This window comes from Carassius gibelio, chromosome B2, assembly GCF_023724105.1.
Source record: "Carassius gibelio isolate Cgi1373 ecotype wild population from Czech Republic chromosome B2, carGib1.2-hapl.c, whole genome shotgun sequence".
Taxonomy (NCBI): domain Eukaryota; kingdom Metazoa; phylum Chordata; class Actinopteri; order Cypriniformes; family Cyprinidae; genus Carassius; species Carassius gibelio.
In genome coordinates this window covers 32,261,098-32,276,917 of record NC_068397.1, presented here as the reverse complement: position 1 = coordinate 32,276,917, position 15,820 = coordinate 32,261,098, and positions in this window count along the sequence as shown.

Sequence of the window (15,820 nt, the reverse complement as noted above, 5' to 3'; positions counted from 1 at the left end):
TAAATCGAAAAACTAAATTCAGTTTGTGATGGACCTGAGAACAAAACTCCACACTTTGGGGCGGCTCTCTATGGAGAGTTTGTTACAGGCCCAGGACAAAAAGAGCCGGCTGTATAACAGGGGAACCAATCTGCGTAAATTTGCACTGGGAGATAAAGTGCTTGTATTACTCCCAACGTCAAGTTCAAAATTATTTGCAAAGTGGCAAGGACCGTTTGAGGTTACACAGCAAGTTGGAGAGCTCGATTATGAGGTAATACGCTCAGATAGGAGAGGAGCACATCAAATATATCCCCTCAATCTCCTAAAAAAATTGAATGAGGGAGAATCAGTGATGTTGACGACGGTGATTAGCGGAGAGGATGATCTTGGACCAGAAGCGAATATAAAAAAAAACAATCTTTTGCTCTGGCCCCAGGCGGAGATCATCTCTCGCCCCCCCCATTGATTTGACTACATTACAGGCGGAGTTTGCTGATGTGTTTTCTCCCCTACCTGGCAGTACAAATCTCATTCAGCACCATATCGAGCCGGGCGTGGTAGCCATATCGCTTGCCTGAACACAAGAAAAAAGTAGTTCTGGAAGAATTAGGTGCGATCCTTGAAATGGGGGTAACAGAAGAATCCAACAGTAACTGGGCGAGCCCGATAGTTTTGGTTCCTAAGATGGACCGCTCAGTCCGGTTCTGTGTGGACTTTCGCAAGGTGAATGCTGTGTCGAAATTCGATGTATATCCAATGCCACGGGTTGACGAATTGCTTGACCGGCTCGGTACAGCAAATTTTTTCAGACATTGGACTTAACAAAGGGTTATTAGCAGATCCCCTTGTCTCCATTATCCAGAGAAAAAACAGCTTTCACGACACAGTTTGGAATACACCAATTTGTTACACTTCCTTTCGGGCTGTTCAGGGCACCGGCTAGCCTTTCAGCCACTTATGGACAGGGTGTTGCAGCCCTATGGTGCATATGCTGCTGCCTATCTAGATGATATCATTATATTTAGTAATGACTTGCAGTGGCATATGCAGCATGTGAGGGTGGTACTGAGGTCACTGAGAGGGGCTGGGCTCACAGCCAACCCGTGGAAGTGTGTGATTGGGCACGTGGGGGTAAAGTATCTGGGTTTTCACTTGGGACATGGACAGGTGTTGAGTTTATGTAATTTTCTTTTTTGAAAACAGTTTGATTAATCCGTGGTCTCTGAAAACACAGTAAACACAATATTTTTTTTATAAAAAGTCTTAGTTTTCAAACTTTACACATACTGATAAGCTATACATCCTTTTGTTTGCAATAAAAATAAATAAATAAATAAAATCTGTAATGAATTCGTGAATACGGTTTATTTTTTTCTCCTACAGGTGATGTGCGGGGCTCCGTAGATAAGCTTTACGTTCTTTTGTTTGCAATAAAAAAATTAAAAAAAATAAAAAATCTGTAAGAAATTTTGTTTCTTCTTTGTGGTAAGCTGAACAGTGTAACTCCTGTATCCTTCCTTTAGATGGAGACACTGCACACTAATGCTGTATAACCCTTCATGACATCCTCCATTCATATTTTGCTGTTTCATTCACGACTTTAATCAAATAATTAATGCTTTCATTTCATTTATAATTTTCACAGGAATAAATTAAGTAAACATATATGCATTTATCTTGCCAATCTACAAAGTCTAATATAATCTTGATACATATGTAATAAACAATAATGTTTGTCTCTTTTGATATGGTTCCTGAAAGAGAAGAGAAGCTTTCCCAATGCTTTTGAAAGTGACACGATGTTCTTGTCATGATCCTGCCCTCGTGTCCTTGATTTTTCCTAGTCTTGAGGCAGGATCATGACAGACCCTTGTTTTGTGTACAAGCGCATGGCCTTGTCTTTGGACCATGTGCTTGTGTTGTCTCGTTCCCTTGCCCCGCCCCCCTTGTTAACCTAGTCGTGTCTTGATTGTCCTATCTGTTACACCTGTCGTGTCTTGATTAGTACCCCTATTTAGATCTCCTAGTGTGCTCTGTCTTGCGTCGGTTCATTGTCATTGAGATTTGTACCTGTCATTGTGATTGTACCTCAACTGAGTTCTACAATTGTGATTGTGTGTGAGATTGTGCTGTACCCGCTGAAGTCCTTGTATTACCGTGAGTGTTTATAGTTAGTATTTTGAGTCCTTGTTTATCTTGTCAGTCCAGTCCTGTTTTAGTTATTTAGTCTTTACCTTGCTCCGTGTTTTCCCCCTCGTGGGTTTTGTTTTCCCCTTTTTGTAATAAACCCTTTGTTTGAGAATCCCTGTCTGCACCTGAGTTCCTCCCTTACCAATACCTGACAGAATGAACCGACCCCAATGGAACTCAGCAGACAGGAGGCAATGCTGGATTGCATCAGCCGGCCAGCGAGATTGTTTTGAGGGCTCTCGCCTTGTGGTGTTCCGGGGGACCAGGGGAGGTCGTTCCGGAGCGAGCGGGCGAGAGGAGGAGCCCCAGAGGTCCCCACCTACCCAGCTGCCCACGGTCCCAGAGGGTCGTGTCCTGGCCGTGGCAACCCTGGGGGATCAGGCAAGTCCCCCCCAGAGTCCTGAGGCACCTCCCACTACCTTCAGTCTCCCCAACAAGCGAGGGAGACGGTTTTCATGGGAGTCGGCTTCAGAGTCTTCGGCGTCCGAGTCTGCCCTGTCCGAGACCAAACTCCCCCAACCCGCCTCTGACCCAGCTGTAGACTCTGCACCGCGCCCGAGGAGGAAGAGGAAGAAGAAGGGGCCTGCCGGTCCTGTGACCCTGTCTCCTCCCGAGCCAGCAGCGGAGAGCGCTGGCGTGCCCGTGCCAGCAGCGGAGAGCGCTGGCGTGCCCGTGCCAGCAGCGGAGAGCGCTGGCGTGCCCGTGCCAGCAGCGGAGAGCGCTGGCGTGCCCGTGCCAGCAGCGGAGAGCGCTGGCGTGCCCGTGCCAGCAGCGGAGAGCGCTGGCGTGCCCGTGCCAGCAGCGGAGAGCGCTGGCGTGCCCGAGCCAGCAGCGGTGGGCGTGCCCGAGCCAGCAGCGGTGGGCGTGCCCGAGCCGGCAAAGAAGAGAGCTGCAGTCGTGAGAGCGGAGGAGAGAGCCGCGGCCGACTCTGCAGCAAAGACTCTTGTACAGTCGGTCTCTTCTCATAAGGAGATGCCTATTATCCTTGCTGCTAAAGCCTTTTCTGATTATTTGTCCCGTCTTGTCCAAATTTTAGAAGTCCCCGTCAGTCCTGTTTTGTCCCCTGACCCTGTCCCCAGAAGTCCTAAGTGTCCAGCCGTTGTCTCCCCGTGTCCAGCCGTTGTCTCCCCGTGTCCAGCCGTTGTCGTGGCCCCGTGTCCCGTTGATGTGGCCCCGTGTCCCGTTGTCCCCCCGTGTCCAGTAGATGTTGTCCCCTCGTGTCCAGTAGATGTCGTCTCCCCGCGTCCCGTAAGTCTTGCCCCGCGTCCCGTAAGTGTTGCCCCGCGTCCCTTGTCTGCTCCCGTCATGTCCCCGGTCAGTTGTCCCGAGACCCCTCCCCGCCCCTCACCACCCAGACCTGCCCGTACCCCCCGTCGTCAGCCTTTGTCCTGTCCTCCTAAGATTCCTACCCCTCCCACCCGCCCTGGTCTGTCCCCCATGAACTTTGTGGTCCCGCCCCCTCCCCTTCCCTGTTTGTTTTTTTTGATTTGTCACCCCAACCCTGCTGTTGTGTACTCATGTTTGCCGTTGTTATTATTTGTCATGTCTTGTTGGTTTGTGTCTGTGTCCCAGTCTGTCATGTCAGTCATGTCCCGTGTTTGATGTTCCCTTGAGGAGCGTCTGGAAGCCGCTCCTTAAGGGAGGGGTTCTGTCATGATCCTGCTCTCGTGTCCTTGATTTTTCCTAGTCTTGAGGCAGGATCATGACAGACCCTTGTTTTGTGTACAAGCGCATGGCCTTGTCTTTGGGCCATGTGCTTGTGTTGTCTCGTTCCCTTGCCCCGCCCCCCTTGTTAACCTAGTCGTGTCTTGATTGTCCTATCTGTTACACCTGTCGTGTCTTGATTAGTACCCCTATTTAGATCTCCTAGTGTGCTCTGTCTTGCGTCGGTTCATTGTCATTGAGATTTGTACCTGTCATTGTGATTGTACCTCAACTGAGTTCTACAATTGTGATTGTGTGTGAGATTGTGCTGTACCCGCTGAAGTCCTTGTATTACCGTGAGTGTTTATAGTTAGTATTTTGAGTCCTTGTTTATCTTGTCAGTCCAGTTTTAGTTATTTAGTCTTTACCTTGCTCCGTGTTTTTCCCCCTCGTGGGTTTTGTTTTCCCCTTTTTGTAATAAACCCTTTGTTTGAGAATCCCTGTCTGCACCTGAGTTCCTCCGTTGCCTAAACCTGACAGTTCTAACTTTAATAAAATGAGGTTGTTTGTCCACAGCCTGATTTGAATTTTAAATAACTTCACATAGACTCAAGACAATAGTCTAATAGCTCTTCAGTAACTGTGAAAGATGAGCTCTGAAAAGATGCAGTGATCAAGATGATATATAATTATAATACCTGTTCAAGAGTCATGTCACAGGTTTGCCAGCAGAGATCCCTCATTAGACTCTTTGCTAGTATGATCTCTAGTTAACTTAATCGTTGTGTCTAAATCATTGAGACTTTTTTTTTTTTTGGTAATAAATTGCATCATGCATAGGAATGATGCTCCTTCAGAGCACTTTGCAGTCTGACCTGTTTTCACCACACACACACACACAAACAACCTATCCATATGAAACCAAAGTATGGTACTTCTATATTATGAATTTACTCAGTATTGAAAACTCGTCTTCTGAATCATCCAATAAGTATTTGCTCCTTAAAAAGAACCAACTTTAAAAAGTGATTAATTCGAATCAGTCATAGTCATAGTTCTGAAATCTTTGTCATTGTCAGGCAAGAATTTATCTGTAAAATCAATAGCCCTACATAACCGGGGCTCTGGTTAAAGCATCTACCAGCATGATTTCTTTCTGAAATTGACCATCCGAACCATGACCTTGAAAGTCTGTAGTAAAATATACAACCTAGATCATTTTATCAATAGGCTACAGGCTATAAAATTGCATCTTCAAAATGTCTTGTAAATATTTCTCACAAAGACATGTTAAATAATATTAATAAAAAAGGTCATTATGGTTTAAAAACATTGTTTTGAAGTGATTGCTTCTAACTCTGCAGTTTCACAGTTTCACTTGTGATACAAACAACTCTTAAATTCCCTGAAACCAGTTCTCTTCAAAACAGTTTTTTTTTTTTTTTTTTTAGGAATGAGGAAACAATTTCAGCTATTTAACACGAAGAAGCTGCAGCGTTAGTTATTGTCGAGCTGTTGTTTGAGGTGTTCGGTCAGTGTTCGTTCACAGTGAAATGGCCAGTGTTTCAGTGGAACAGGACCATTTCACCTGTCCAGTGTGTCAGGATCTACTGCAGAATCCAGTGACCATTCCCTGTGGACACAGTTACTGTATGAACTGTATTACAGACTGGTGGAATCAGGAGAATCAGAACGGAGTTTACATATGTCCTCAGTGCAGAAAGACCTTCAGCCCAAGACCTGCCTTATGTAAGAATGTGATATTTGATCAAATGGTGGAGAACCTGAAGAAGACGAAACTACATACTGCTGTTCCTGCTGGTGCCTCCTGTCAGACTCATTTTGACCTTCATGAAGAATTTCCCCCAAGTAAACCATACAAAATGATTGATCCCACTGGGAAGAAGAGGATCTGTCATCAACATAATAAACCACTGGAAATCTACTGCCGGACCGATCAGCGCTATATCTGTTATTCGTGTTCCGTAAATACACACAAAAATCACACGTTTGTAACAGCTATAGAAGAGAGGACAAAGAAACAGGTAAATAAAAAAAATGCTATTGGTTATTGTTGTTCTTTTAAGATGTTATTTATTTTTCATTTAATAAATGATTTCTTTTTTTAACAGAACCATCTGGATCAAACGCGAGGAAACTTCCAAGAGAGAATCCAGCAGAGAGAGAAAGATCTTCAGGAGCTGAGAGAGGTTGTGAAGAATCATAGGGTGAGTTGCTAACTGGTGGAAAAGTTTTATGGTCAGTTAATACTCTCAGTGATAATCCCAGTGCACTTCCAGTCCACCTGAAGATCACTGTGTAATGTGTCCTTACAGCATTCTGCACAGAAAGCAGTGCAAGAGACTGAGAGGAACTTTACTGAACTGATCCGCTCCATTGAGGGAAGCCAATCCGAGATCACAGAGCTGATCAGAAATCAGGAAAAAGTTTTAGTGAGTCAAACTGAAATACTCATGAAGCAACTGGTGCAGGAGATTGATGAACTGAGGACAAGAGATACTGAAATGGAGCAGCTTTCACAAACAGATGATCATATCCATTTTCTTCAGGTAAGAGAGGTTGAGAAAAACAGGGCTTGTGATCTAAAGGTGTCTTTGAATGTATGTAAATGTATGTTTGATTATTTTGTCTTTGTGTGGGTTTCTGTAGAGTGTTGAGGTATTCTCTGTTCCTCTACAAACTACTGATGTGCCCAGAATCACAGCCGATTCTCACCTCTTATATGATGATGTGGGGAAATCTGTCCTTCTGCTAAAAAATAGACTTGAGGAATTCTCCACAGAATTGACAGGAATGATATCTAATAGAGGTAAATTCCTGGAGATGTTCAAAATAAGAGGTGCATCATATATGTTTGCAAAATGAATGCTTGGGAATCTAAAACGGATGTATCCAATTGATACTAAAAAAAGTCAACCATCTTAAAACAAATGTGAAGCATCTAATTACACATTACTTTATATGTGCATTTTAGCTTTATGTATGAATAATACTTTAAATGTCTGTTGGTTTCCATAGTGCAAAACATTAAGATCTTTTCCACTTCTGGGGAGAGCATAAAAAGTAAGTCTTATTTCTCCATTATATTCAGGTAGCTCATCGAAAAAAAAAATTCTTCATGTGATTGATCAGATCCTTTACATGCATTAAGCTGTAAACTACTCTAAACCAGCTGGTATACGCTTACTGTCTCAGTCTAAAGTAAACTAAAACTTTGATTTCTTCCATGTCCCAGTTTAACTGAAGAACTTCATAGTTTAACTTCACCGGGGGGTTGTTTTAAAAGCTTTTATTATTTCTTGACTGTTTGGCTTTGTGACATTAATATCTTTGCTTTCCTCTGCAGCACCACAGTCACGGCCCAGGTCCACAACTCTACCAGTGCCACCATCCAGTAACAACCCAATGCCATTACCAACTAGGCCACATAATGAATTGTCACGAAGCAGATCTTTATTAGCTTCAAAATATTGGCATTCCTTAGGATAAGGGTAACAGTCAAGACCCTCTGCATTGCCAGGATCATGTGTCAGACCCTGCACAGCAATACTTTGTGTTTGAAGCAACACAAAGGCACAAAAAAAAAACTTATCATATTCCTTTTTTGCTTTGTAAATCTGCAATCTCTACTATCCCTACTATATAATATATATATAAGTATACAATTACCCCATGTATCTACATATTTGGTATAGTATTGGTATACATTTTTAAAACATTATTTTAAGTATATGTTTATATATACCTTCTGTTCAATCTGCAGTCTCTACTATAGACATATTTCCAATTAAATTTAGCCTATCTTATGGTGTTAATATATCTAAGTATCCAATTACCCTATGTATCTACAGAATTGGTATAGTAATGGTAGAAGTTTTTAAAACGTTATTTTAATTATAGATTTATGTATTCCTTGTGTTAAACTTCTATCCCTGATCAAACATAATTGAAACAGCTAATTAAGCTCTTGATAATTACAGAGGTGTGCTGGAGCAGGGTTAGAATTGAACTCTTCAGTAACGTAGATCTTCAGGAACAGGATTGGCATGCCTGATTTAGATAAATGTTTTTTTTCTTCTGTTTATTAATGTATCTGAAGTGCATATAGCCTGTTTGGTATTCGTTAATAAAGACTTGTTTCTCTTTCTCCAGTTCTTCGTGTTATAAGATATCCAGTCTTGCAGTGTCTCGCCTGAGACAGTTTTACTTCTAGTGAGAAACTAGAGCAAACAATTCAGCCCCTGAGTGAACTGTCCGAACGAATCCAGTCGAATCGTAAATCAGTTTACACCTTTTTCTAAGCCATCACACCTATTTATTAAAGAGCTCATATGATGGAATTAAAATTGTTCCTTTCTCTTTTAAGTGTTACAAGCTCTTAGTGCATAAAGAAGATCTGTAAAGTTGCAAAGACAAAAGTCTTGAATCCAAAGAGATATTCTTTATACAAGTTAAGCATCAGAATACCTAAAATGGCTGATTCTAACACGCCCCCACAAAGAAAGAAGACATAACGTTTATTCTCATTGTTGCCGCTGGCACCATGTTGTGGAAACACTGTGTGTTTCCTTGTGAAAACGAAACTACTTTTTTTTGGTCTTCCAAAAGAGGACACAACTAGAAATCAGTGGTTAAATTGTATTGACAACACTGTTCCAGAACAGTTCAAGCCAAATATTCTAGGGGTGCTCCGATCACGATCGGCCGATAGTTAATGCGCATCTCATCAGTAAAGCCGGTTCTCTAATCAGCGGTTAATTCCATCAGGTGCGTGATTTCACATAGAGCAGCTGTTACTACACAGAGCCGTTGTTAACTGAGAAGATGCGCCAAAAAACACTGAAAATGAACGTGGATTTGCGCATCTTCTCAGTTAATAACGGCTCTGTGTAGTAACAGCTGCTCTATGTGAAATCAGGCACCTGATGGAATAAACCGCTGATTAGAGAACCGGCTTTACTGACGAAAAGCGCATAACGATCGGCCGATCATGATCGGAGCACCCCTAAAATATTCCGATGTGTGTAGTGCATTTTACGGAGAAAGAGGACTGTTTCCTGAGAGAGCAGCTTACAATGCTGTCTGTCTGTCTGTTTCTATAAAGTGGGACAATTCCAACTTTGCAAGGACAGTCTGGTGCTTCTGATGCACAACATGGCATTCAATTCATCGTCTCATATGAAAGATTTTAATGATGGTTGTAATATTTTTTAAAAATTGTCTTTGACTTGTAGTCTAATTGTGTTTGCCTGCTATATCAATAAGCTACCCTAATAACTGTATAATTCTTGTAAAATGTCACACCCCTATTGAAATTATTTTTAAAAATACAAAAAACGGTTTACAACATAAAATGTACAAAGAACATTCTAAAACATTTCCCATGTAGAAATAAATATGATTCTAATTATCAATTCCTCTGCGATTATGAACGCAATATTGCGTAGCTTGTCAGCGAACTATGGCTCTGTTTATTAAGTGACGCTCCATTTGAAAGCAGGTGATGGACATTTACCTCTAATCACAGAACCGGCTTTACTAACAAGACACGCATGACCGGGGCGGACTGGCCATCGGCCATCTATTGACCGGAAGAGGTACTTTTAATATAACGTCCGTGAATGTCTTATGTCAAATTTACATAAGATTTTACATTATCTGAACTTTTTGAGGTGTTAATAGACTGTTATGGTTGCGGTTACACTCATGTTCATTTGTTGTCTTATTTTTCACGGTTAAACTGAATGTACGTTAGTCTCCTAAAGGAAACAGCATTGTTTAGTAAAGACTAGCATAATTATTTTGAGGCTGTTGAAGTGGTAACGTAATGGTTAAAAGCATGTTTTGCATGTAATTTTCAGACTTGTTGAGCTTGTGTCTCTGGTTTCACCAAGCTTGTTCTGTTGTGTCCTGCCTGTTTACTTCACATTTTGATGCAACAACAGTGTGATTATATGTTCATATTTTATTGAAACCACTGATGTCCCTCTTTCCCTCTTTCTCCCAAACTAACTTTGGAGTTAAGGACACACAAGACAACTTTTTGTCAACATGCAAATACATGATTAGACAGCTCTTTGATCTCAATACCTTTCATGCATGAAATTGCATCACACATCAACCACCATCTACATCGCTTCCGAAACGAACACCAGTATTCCAGTCAAGTCAAGTCAAGTCACCTTTATTTATATAGCGCTTTAAACAAAATACATTGCGTCAAAGCAACTTAACAACATTAATTAGGAAAACAGTGTGTCAATAATGCAAAATGATAGTAAAAGGCAGTTCATCATTGAATTCAGTGATGTCATCTATGTTCAGTTAAATAGTGACCAGACGAAACCAGTAGTTCAATTCCAGGCTGCAGCAAAGTCAGATTGTGCAGAAGAATCATCTGTTTCCTGTGGTCTTGTCTTGGTGGTCCTCTGAGGCAAGGTCTTTACAGGGGATCTGTATCTGGGGCTCTATTTGTCCTGGTCTCAGCTGTCTTTCAGGGCAGTAGAGGTCCTTTCTAGGTGCTGATCCACCATCTGGTCTGGATACGTACTGGATCTGGGTGACTGCAGTGACCCTCAGATCTGGATACAGACTGGATCTGGTGGCTACGGTGACCTCGAAATAAGAGAGAAACAGACAAATATTAGCGTAGATGCCATTCTTCTAACGATGCAGCAAGTGCATAGGGTGTTATGGGAAGTGTTCCCGGTTTACCTAATTATTGCAGCCTAAAAATCCTTTAATGGATTTGGATATTAAAAGCATATTAGTATGTTATTGTCAGACACAGACGAGGACACAGAGGACTCAGTGCAATAGTGTTTGATGTGAATCAGAGGTTTCAGACACAGGTGAATCTTGACACAAGGTAAACACAGAATGATAATCTCTTGACACGTAGATAACTCAGTGATAACACAACTTTCCTTTAGGTGATGGTGATACGGAAGGCGACTCAGACGAAGACGATGGGAACAGGATACAGATGAGGGCGAAGAGGGTTCAGGAGATCAGGTAAGTTAGACGAGTGGCGTTCAGGTAAGTGAGGGGATTGGTGCTAGACCAGACAATGGGTGATGGTGACGGAGGGCTTTATATGTGGCACAGGTGATGATGCACAGGTGTTCAGAGTTCTGGTGATTGGGAACGAGTGGGCGTGGCATAAGTGTCCGATTCAGGGAGTGTAGATGGTGTGGCTGTGACAGTTATGTGTAAGCCAGGTTAAATAGATGGGTCTTTAATCTAGATTTAATCTGCAAGAGTGTGTCTGCCTCCCGAACAATGTTAGGTAGGTTATTCCAGAGTTTAGGCGCCAAATAGGAAAAGGATCTGCCGCCCGCAGTTGATTTTGATATTCTATGCATTATCAAATTGCCTGAGTTTTGAGAACGTAGCGGACATAGAGGATAATAATGTAAAAGGAGCTCATTCAAATTCTGAGGTGCTAAACCATTCAGGGCTTTATAAGTAATAAGCAATATTTTAAAATCTATACGATGTTTGATAGGGAGCCAGTGCAGCGATGACAGGACCGGGCTAATATGGTCATACTTCCTGGTTCTAGTAAGAACTCTTGCTGTTGCATTTTGGACTAGCTGTAGTTTGTTTACTAAGCGTGCAGAACAACCACCCAAAAAGCATTACAATAATCTAACCTTGAGGTAATAAATGCATGGATTAACATTTCTGCATTTGAAATTGAGAGCATAGGCCGCAATTTAGATATATTGTTGAGATGGAAAAATGCAGTTTTACAAATGCTGTAAACGTGGCTTTCTAATGAAAGATTGCGATCAAATAGCACACCTAGGTTCCTAATGACGAAGAATTGACAGAGCAACCATCAAGTCCTAGACAGTATTCTAGGTTATTACAAGCATAGTTTTTAGGTCCTATAATTAACACCTCTGTTTTTTCAGAATTTAGCTGTAAGAAATTACTCGTCATCCAGTTTTTTATATCGACTATGCATTCCATTAGTTTTTCAAATTGGTGTGTTTCACGGGGCCGCAAAGAAATATAGAGCTGAGAATCATCAGCATAACAGTGAAAGCTAACACCGTGTTTCCTGATGATTTCTCCCAAGGGTAACATATAAAGCGTGAAGAGTAGCGGCTCTAGTACTGAGCCTTGACGTACTCCATACTGCACTTGTGATCGATATGATACATCTTCATTCACTGCTACGAACCTATGGCGGTCATAAAAGTAAGATTTAAACCATGCTAATGCACTTCCATTAATGCCAACAAAGTGTCAACTCTATGCAAAACAATGTTGTGGTCAATTGTGTCAAACGCAGCACTAAGATCCAATAAAACTAATAGAGAGATACACCCACAATCAGATGATAGAAGCAGATCATTTGAAACTCTAAGGAGAGCAGTCTCAGTTCTATGATACGGTCTAAATCCTGACTAGAAATCCTCACATATACCATTTTTCTCTAAGAAGGAATATAATTGTGAGGATAGCAGAAAAGGGAGATTCGAGATTGGTCTATAATTAACTAGTTCTTTGGGGTCAAGTTGTGGTTTTTTGATGAGAGGCTTAATAACAGCCAGTTTGAAGGTTTTGGGGGCATATCCTAATGACAATGAGGAATAAATAATAGTCAGAAGACAATCTATGACTTCTGGAAGCATCTCTTTTAGGAGCTTAGATGGTATAGGTTCTAACATACATGTTGTTGGTTTAAATGATTTAACAAGTTTATGCAATTCTTCCTCTCCTATAGTAGAGAATGATTGGAACTGTTCCTCAGGGGGTCTATAGTGCACTGATGCGATACTGTAGCTGACGGCTGAATGGTTGCAATTTTATCTCTAATAGTATTGATTTTAGAAGTAAAGTTGTTCATAAAGTCATTACTGCTGTGGTGTTGGGAAATGTCAACACTTGTTGAGGCTTTATTTTTCGTTAATTTAGCCAGTGTATTGAATAAATACCTGGGGTTATGTTTGTTTTCTTCTAAAAGAGAAGAAATGTAATCGGATCTAGCAGTTTTTAATGCTTTTCTGTAGGACAGGTTACTTTCCCGCCAAGCAATACAAAATACCTCTAGTTTTGTTTTCCTCCAGCTGCCCTCCATTTTTCGGGCTGCTCTCTTTAGGGTGTGAGTATGCTCATTATACCATGGTGTCAAACTGTTTTCCTTAACCTTTCTTAAGCGTAAAGGAGCAACTGTATTTAAAGTGCTGGAAAAGAGAGAGTCCATAGTTCCTGTTACATCATCAAGCTGTTCTGAGGTTTTGGATATGCTAAGGAATTTGTATACATCAGGAAGATAACTTAAAAAGCATTATTTTGTGGTAAAAGTGATGGTTCATCCATACTTGTTACAAGAAGTAGAATTTACAATTTTGGCTATATGAAGTTTGCATTAAAACTAAATCATGATTTGAGATATCATCACTTGGCTGCATAATTTCAACACTATCAACATCAATTCCATGTGACAGTATTAAATCTAGAGTATGATTTCGACAATGAGTAGGTCCTGAAACGTGTTGTCTAACCCCAATAGAGTTCAGAATGTCTATAAATGCTGATCCCAATGCATCTTTTTCATTATCAACATGGATATTAAAATCACCAACTATTTAAACTTTATCTGCAGCCAGAACTAACTCAGATGTAAAATCACCAAACTCTTAAATAAAGTCTGTATGGTGCCCTGGTGGCCTGTATACAGTAGCAAGTACAAACATAACAGGGGATTTATCATTAACATTTGTTTCTCTGGATAATGTTATAAGAAGCACCATTACTTGTTATACTTGAAGCCTGCCCTCTGAGAAATCCTGAAAACTTTGTTTTAGATGCGACTCATGTTTATAACAATAATCTTGGGGGGTGGACTCATTTAAAATAATGTAATCATCAGGTTTTAGACAGGTTTCTGTCAAACAGAGCACATCTATATTATGATCAGTGATCATATTATTTACAAAAAGTGTTTTCGTAGAAAGGTATCTGATATTCAATAAGCCAAGCTTTATCATTTGTTCATCCATAATGCATCAGTTTTTTTATTTGTTGAACCTCAATTAAATTGTTAATCTTAACTTGGTTTGGACGTTTTTGGTATTTTCTAGTTCGGGGAACAGACACAGTCTCCATAGTGTGATATCTAGTTGAAAGAGTCTCTATGTGCTGAGAATTAGCTGACCTCTGTGACGTGACAGCTAGCAGACGATCGGTTTAGCCAGTCTGTCTGCTTCCTGATCTGGGCCCCAGTTAGTCAAGTATAAACACTAAGACTGTTTGCCATATTTCTAGAGAGAAGAGTGGCGCCACCCCAGGAGGGATGAAGACCATCTCTTTTTAACAGGTCAGGTCTGCCCCAAAAGCTCGTCCAATTGTCTATGAAACCTATGTTATTCTGTGGGCACCACTTAGACATCCAGCCATTGAGTGATGACAATCTGCTATACATTTTGTCACCACAGTAAGCAGGGAGTGGACCAGAGCATATTACAGTGTCTGACATCGTGCTTGCAAGTTCACACACCTCTTTAATGTTATTTTTAGTGATCTCTGACTGGCGAAGTCGAACATCATTAGCGCCAGCATGAATAACAATCTTACTGTATTTACGTTTAGCATTAGCCAGCACTTTTAAATTTGCCAAGATTTCAGGCACTCTGGCTCCTGGTAAACATTTGACTATGGTGGCTGGTGTCTCTATATTCACGTTCCGTACATTAGAATCACCAATAACTAGAGCACTTTCATCAGGTTTCTCAGTGGGTGCATCACTGAGTGGGGAGAATCTGTTTAATGTTTTGATCGGAACAGAAGAGCGGTGTTTTGACCCACGACTACGCTGCCTCACTGTCACTCAGTTGCCCTGCTGCAGGGGCTATGTTGCCAGAACCGAACAATGTACAGGAATCCCTGAGCTAGACACATCCAAACTAGCCATATCTAGAGCCCTAACATTCTTACTGTCCTCAATTAAAGTTTGGATGCTTGTCTCTAATTCTGAAATCTTCTCTGTCAGCCTAACTATTTCCCTGCATTTATCACATGTGAATTACTCATCTGCGACAGAGATAGATAAACCGTACATGTGGCAAGTGTTGCAAATAACAATAGCAGGAGAAGCCATTACTCACTGTGCTTGATGAAATATTCTTCCTGTGGTTCTTTGATGAACTTGTGAAAAACTGGAGCGAGAGAGAGAGGAGAGGAAAAAAAGAAAACAGCGATAGGTTCGAATGAAAATGCTAATGACAAACTAACAAGTGCTAACGCTTTGCAGGTGTACTGCACTCACGGATATAAAATAAAAGTGAATGATCAAAATTAATCTGATAAGATTGATCGGTAATATCAGAAATATGGTGTGAATTAAGTTATATTTTATCACTTTAAAAAACAGCGAGTGATGGTAAGATAAAGATTCTAGAGAAAAATAAAATAAAAACAGCTACAAGGAGCTATGATTAGCTACAGAAGGCCAACAGGAAGTAGAGAAAACACTGTCCAACAGCGACACCCGCAGACAGGGAGATCTGTATTATACAGATAATATCTCCATATGGGATAACATATTCAGACAGAAAGTCTTTCCAACAATAAAATCTGATTTTTTTATTTTTTACATTTTTTTTACTATCACTAGCATAGAAAATTATGATTGGCTATTTATTCGACGTAAGACCTCTGCTCAAGGAAAGAAAATGTCATAGAATATTTTCTGAAACATCGCTTTTAGGGCTGCTGGGAGAATGCCAGCTGGCAAAGAGCCTTTAATAGCTGATGCACCACTGGAGATTAAGGTGAAAATCCAACTAAACAGTCCCTGCAGAATAAACTGAGGTATATGTTACTGGGGAGGACATGATTAGACAGGACTGCTATCAGCCTTTGAAAGAGTGCAGAGAATATGTGTGTTGTGACCTGACGAATGCTGTATAGCACATTTAGAAAAGGTTGTTTCTCAAATGCACAGAACTTGACTGCATATTAACTTCAT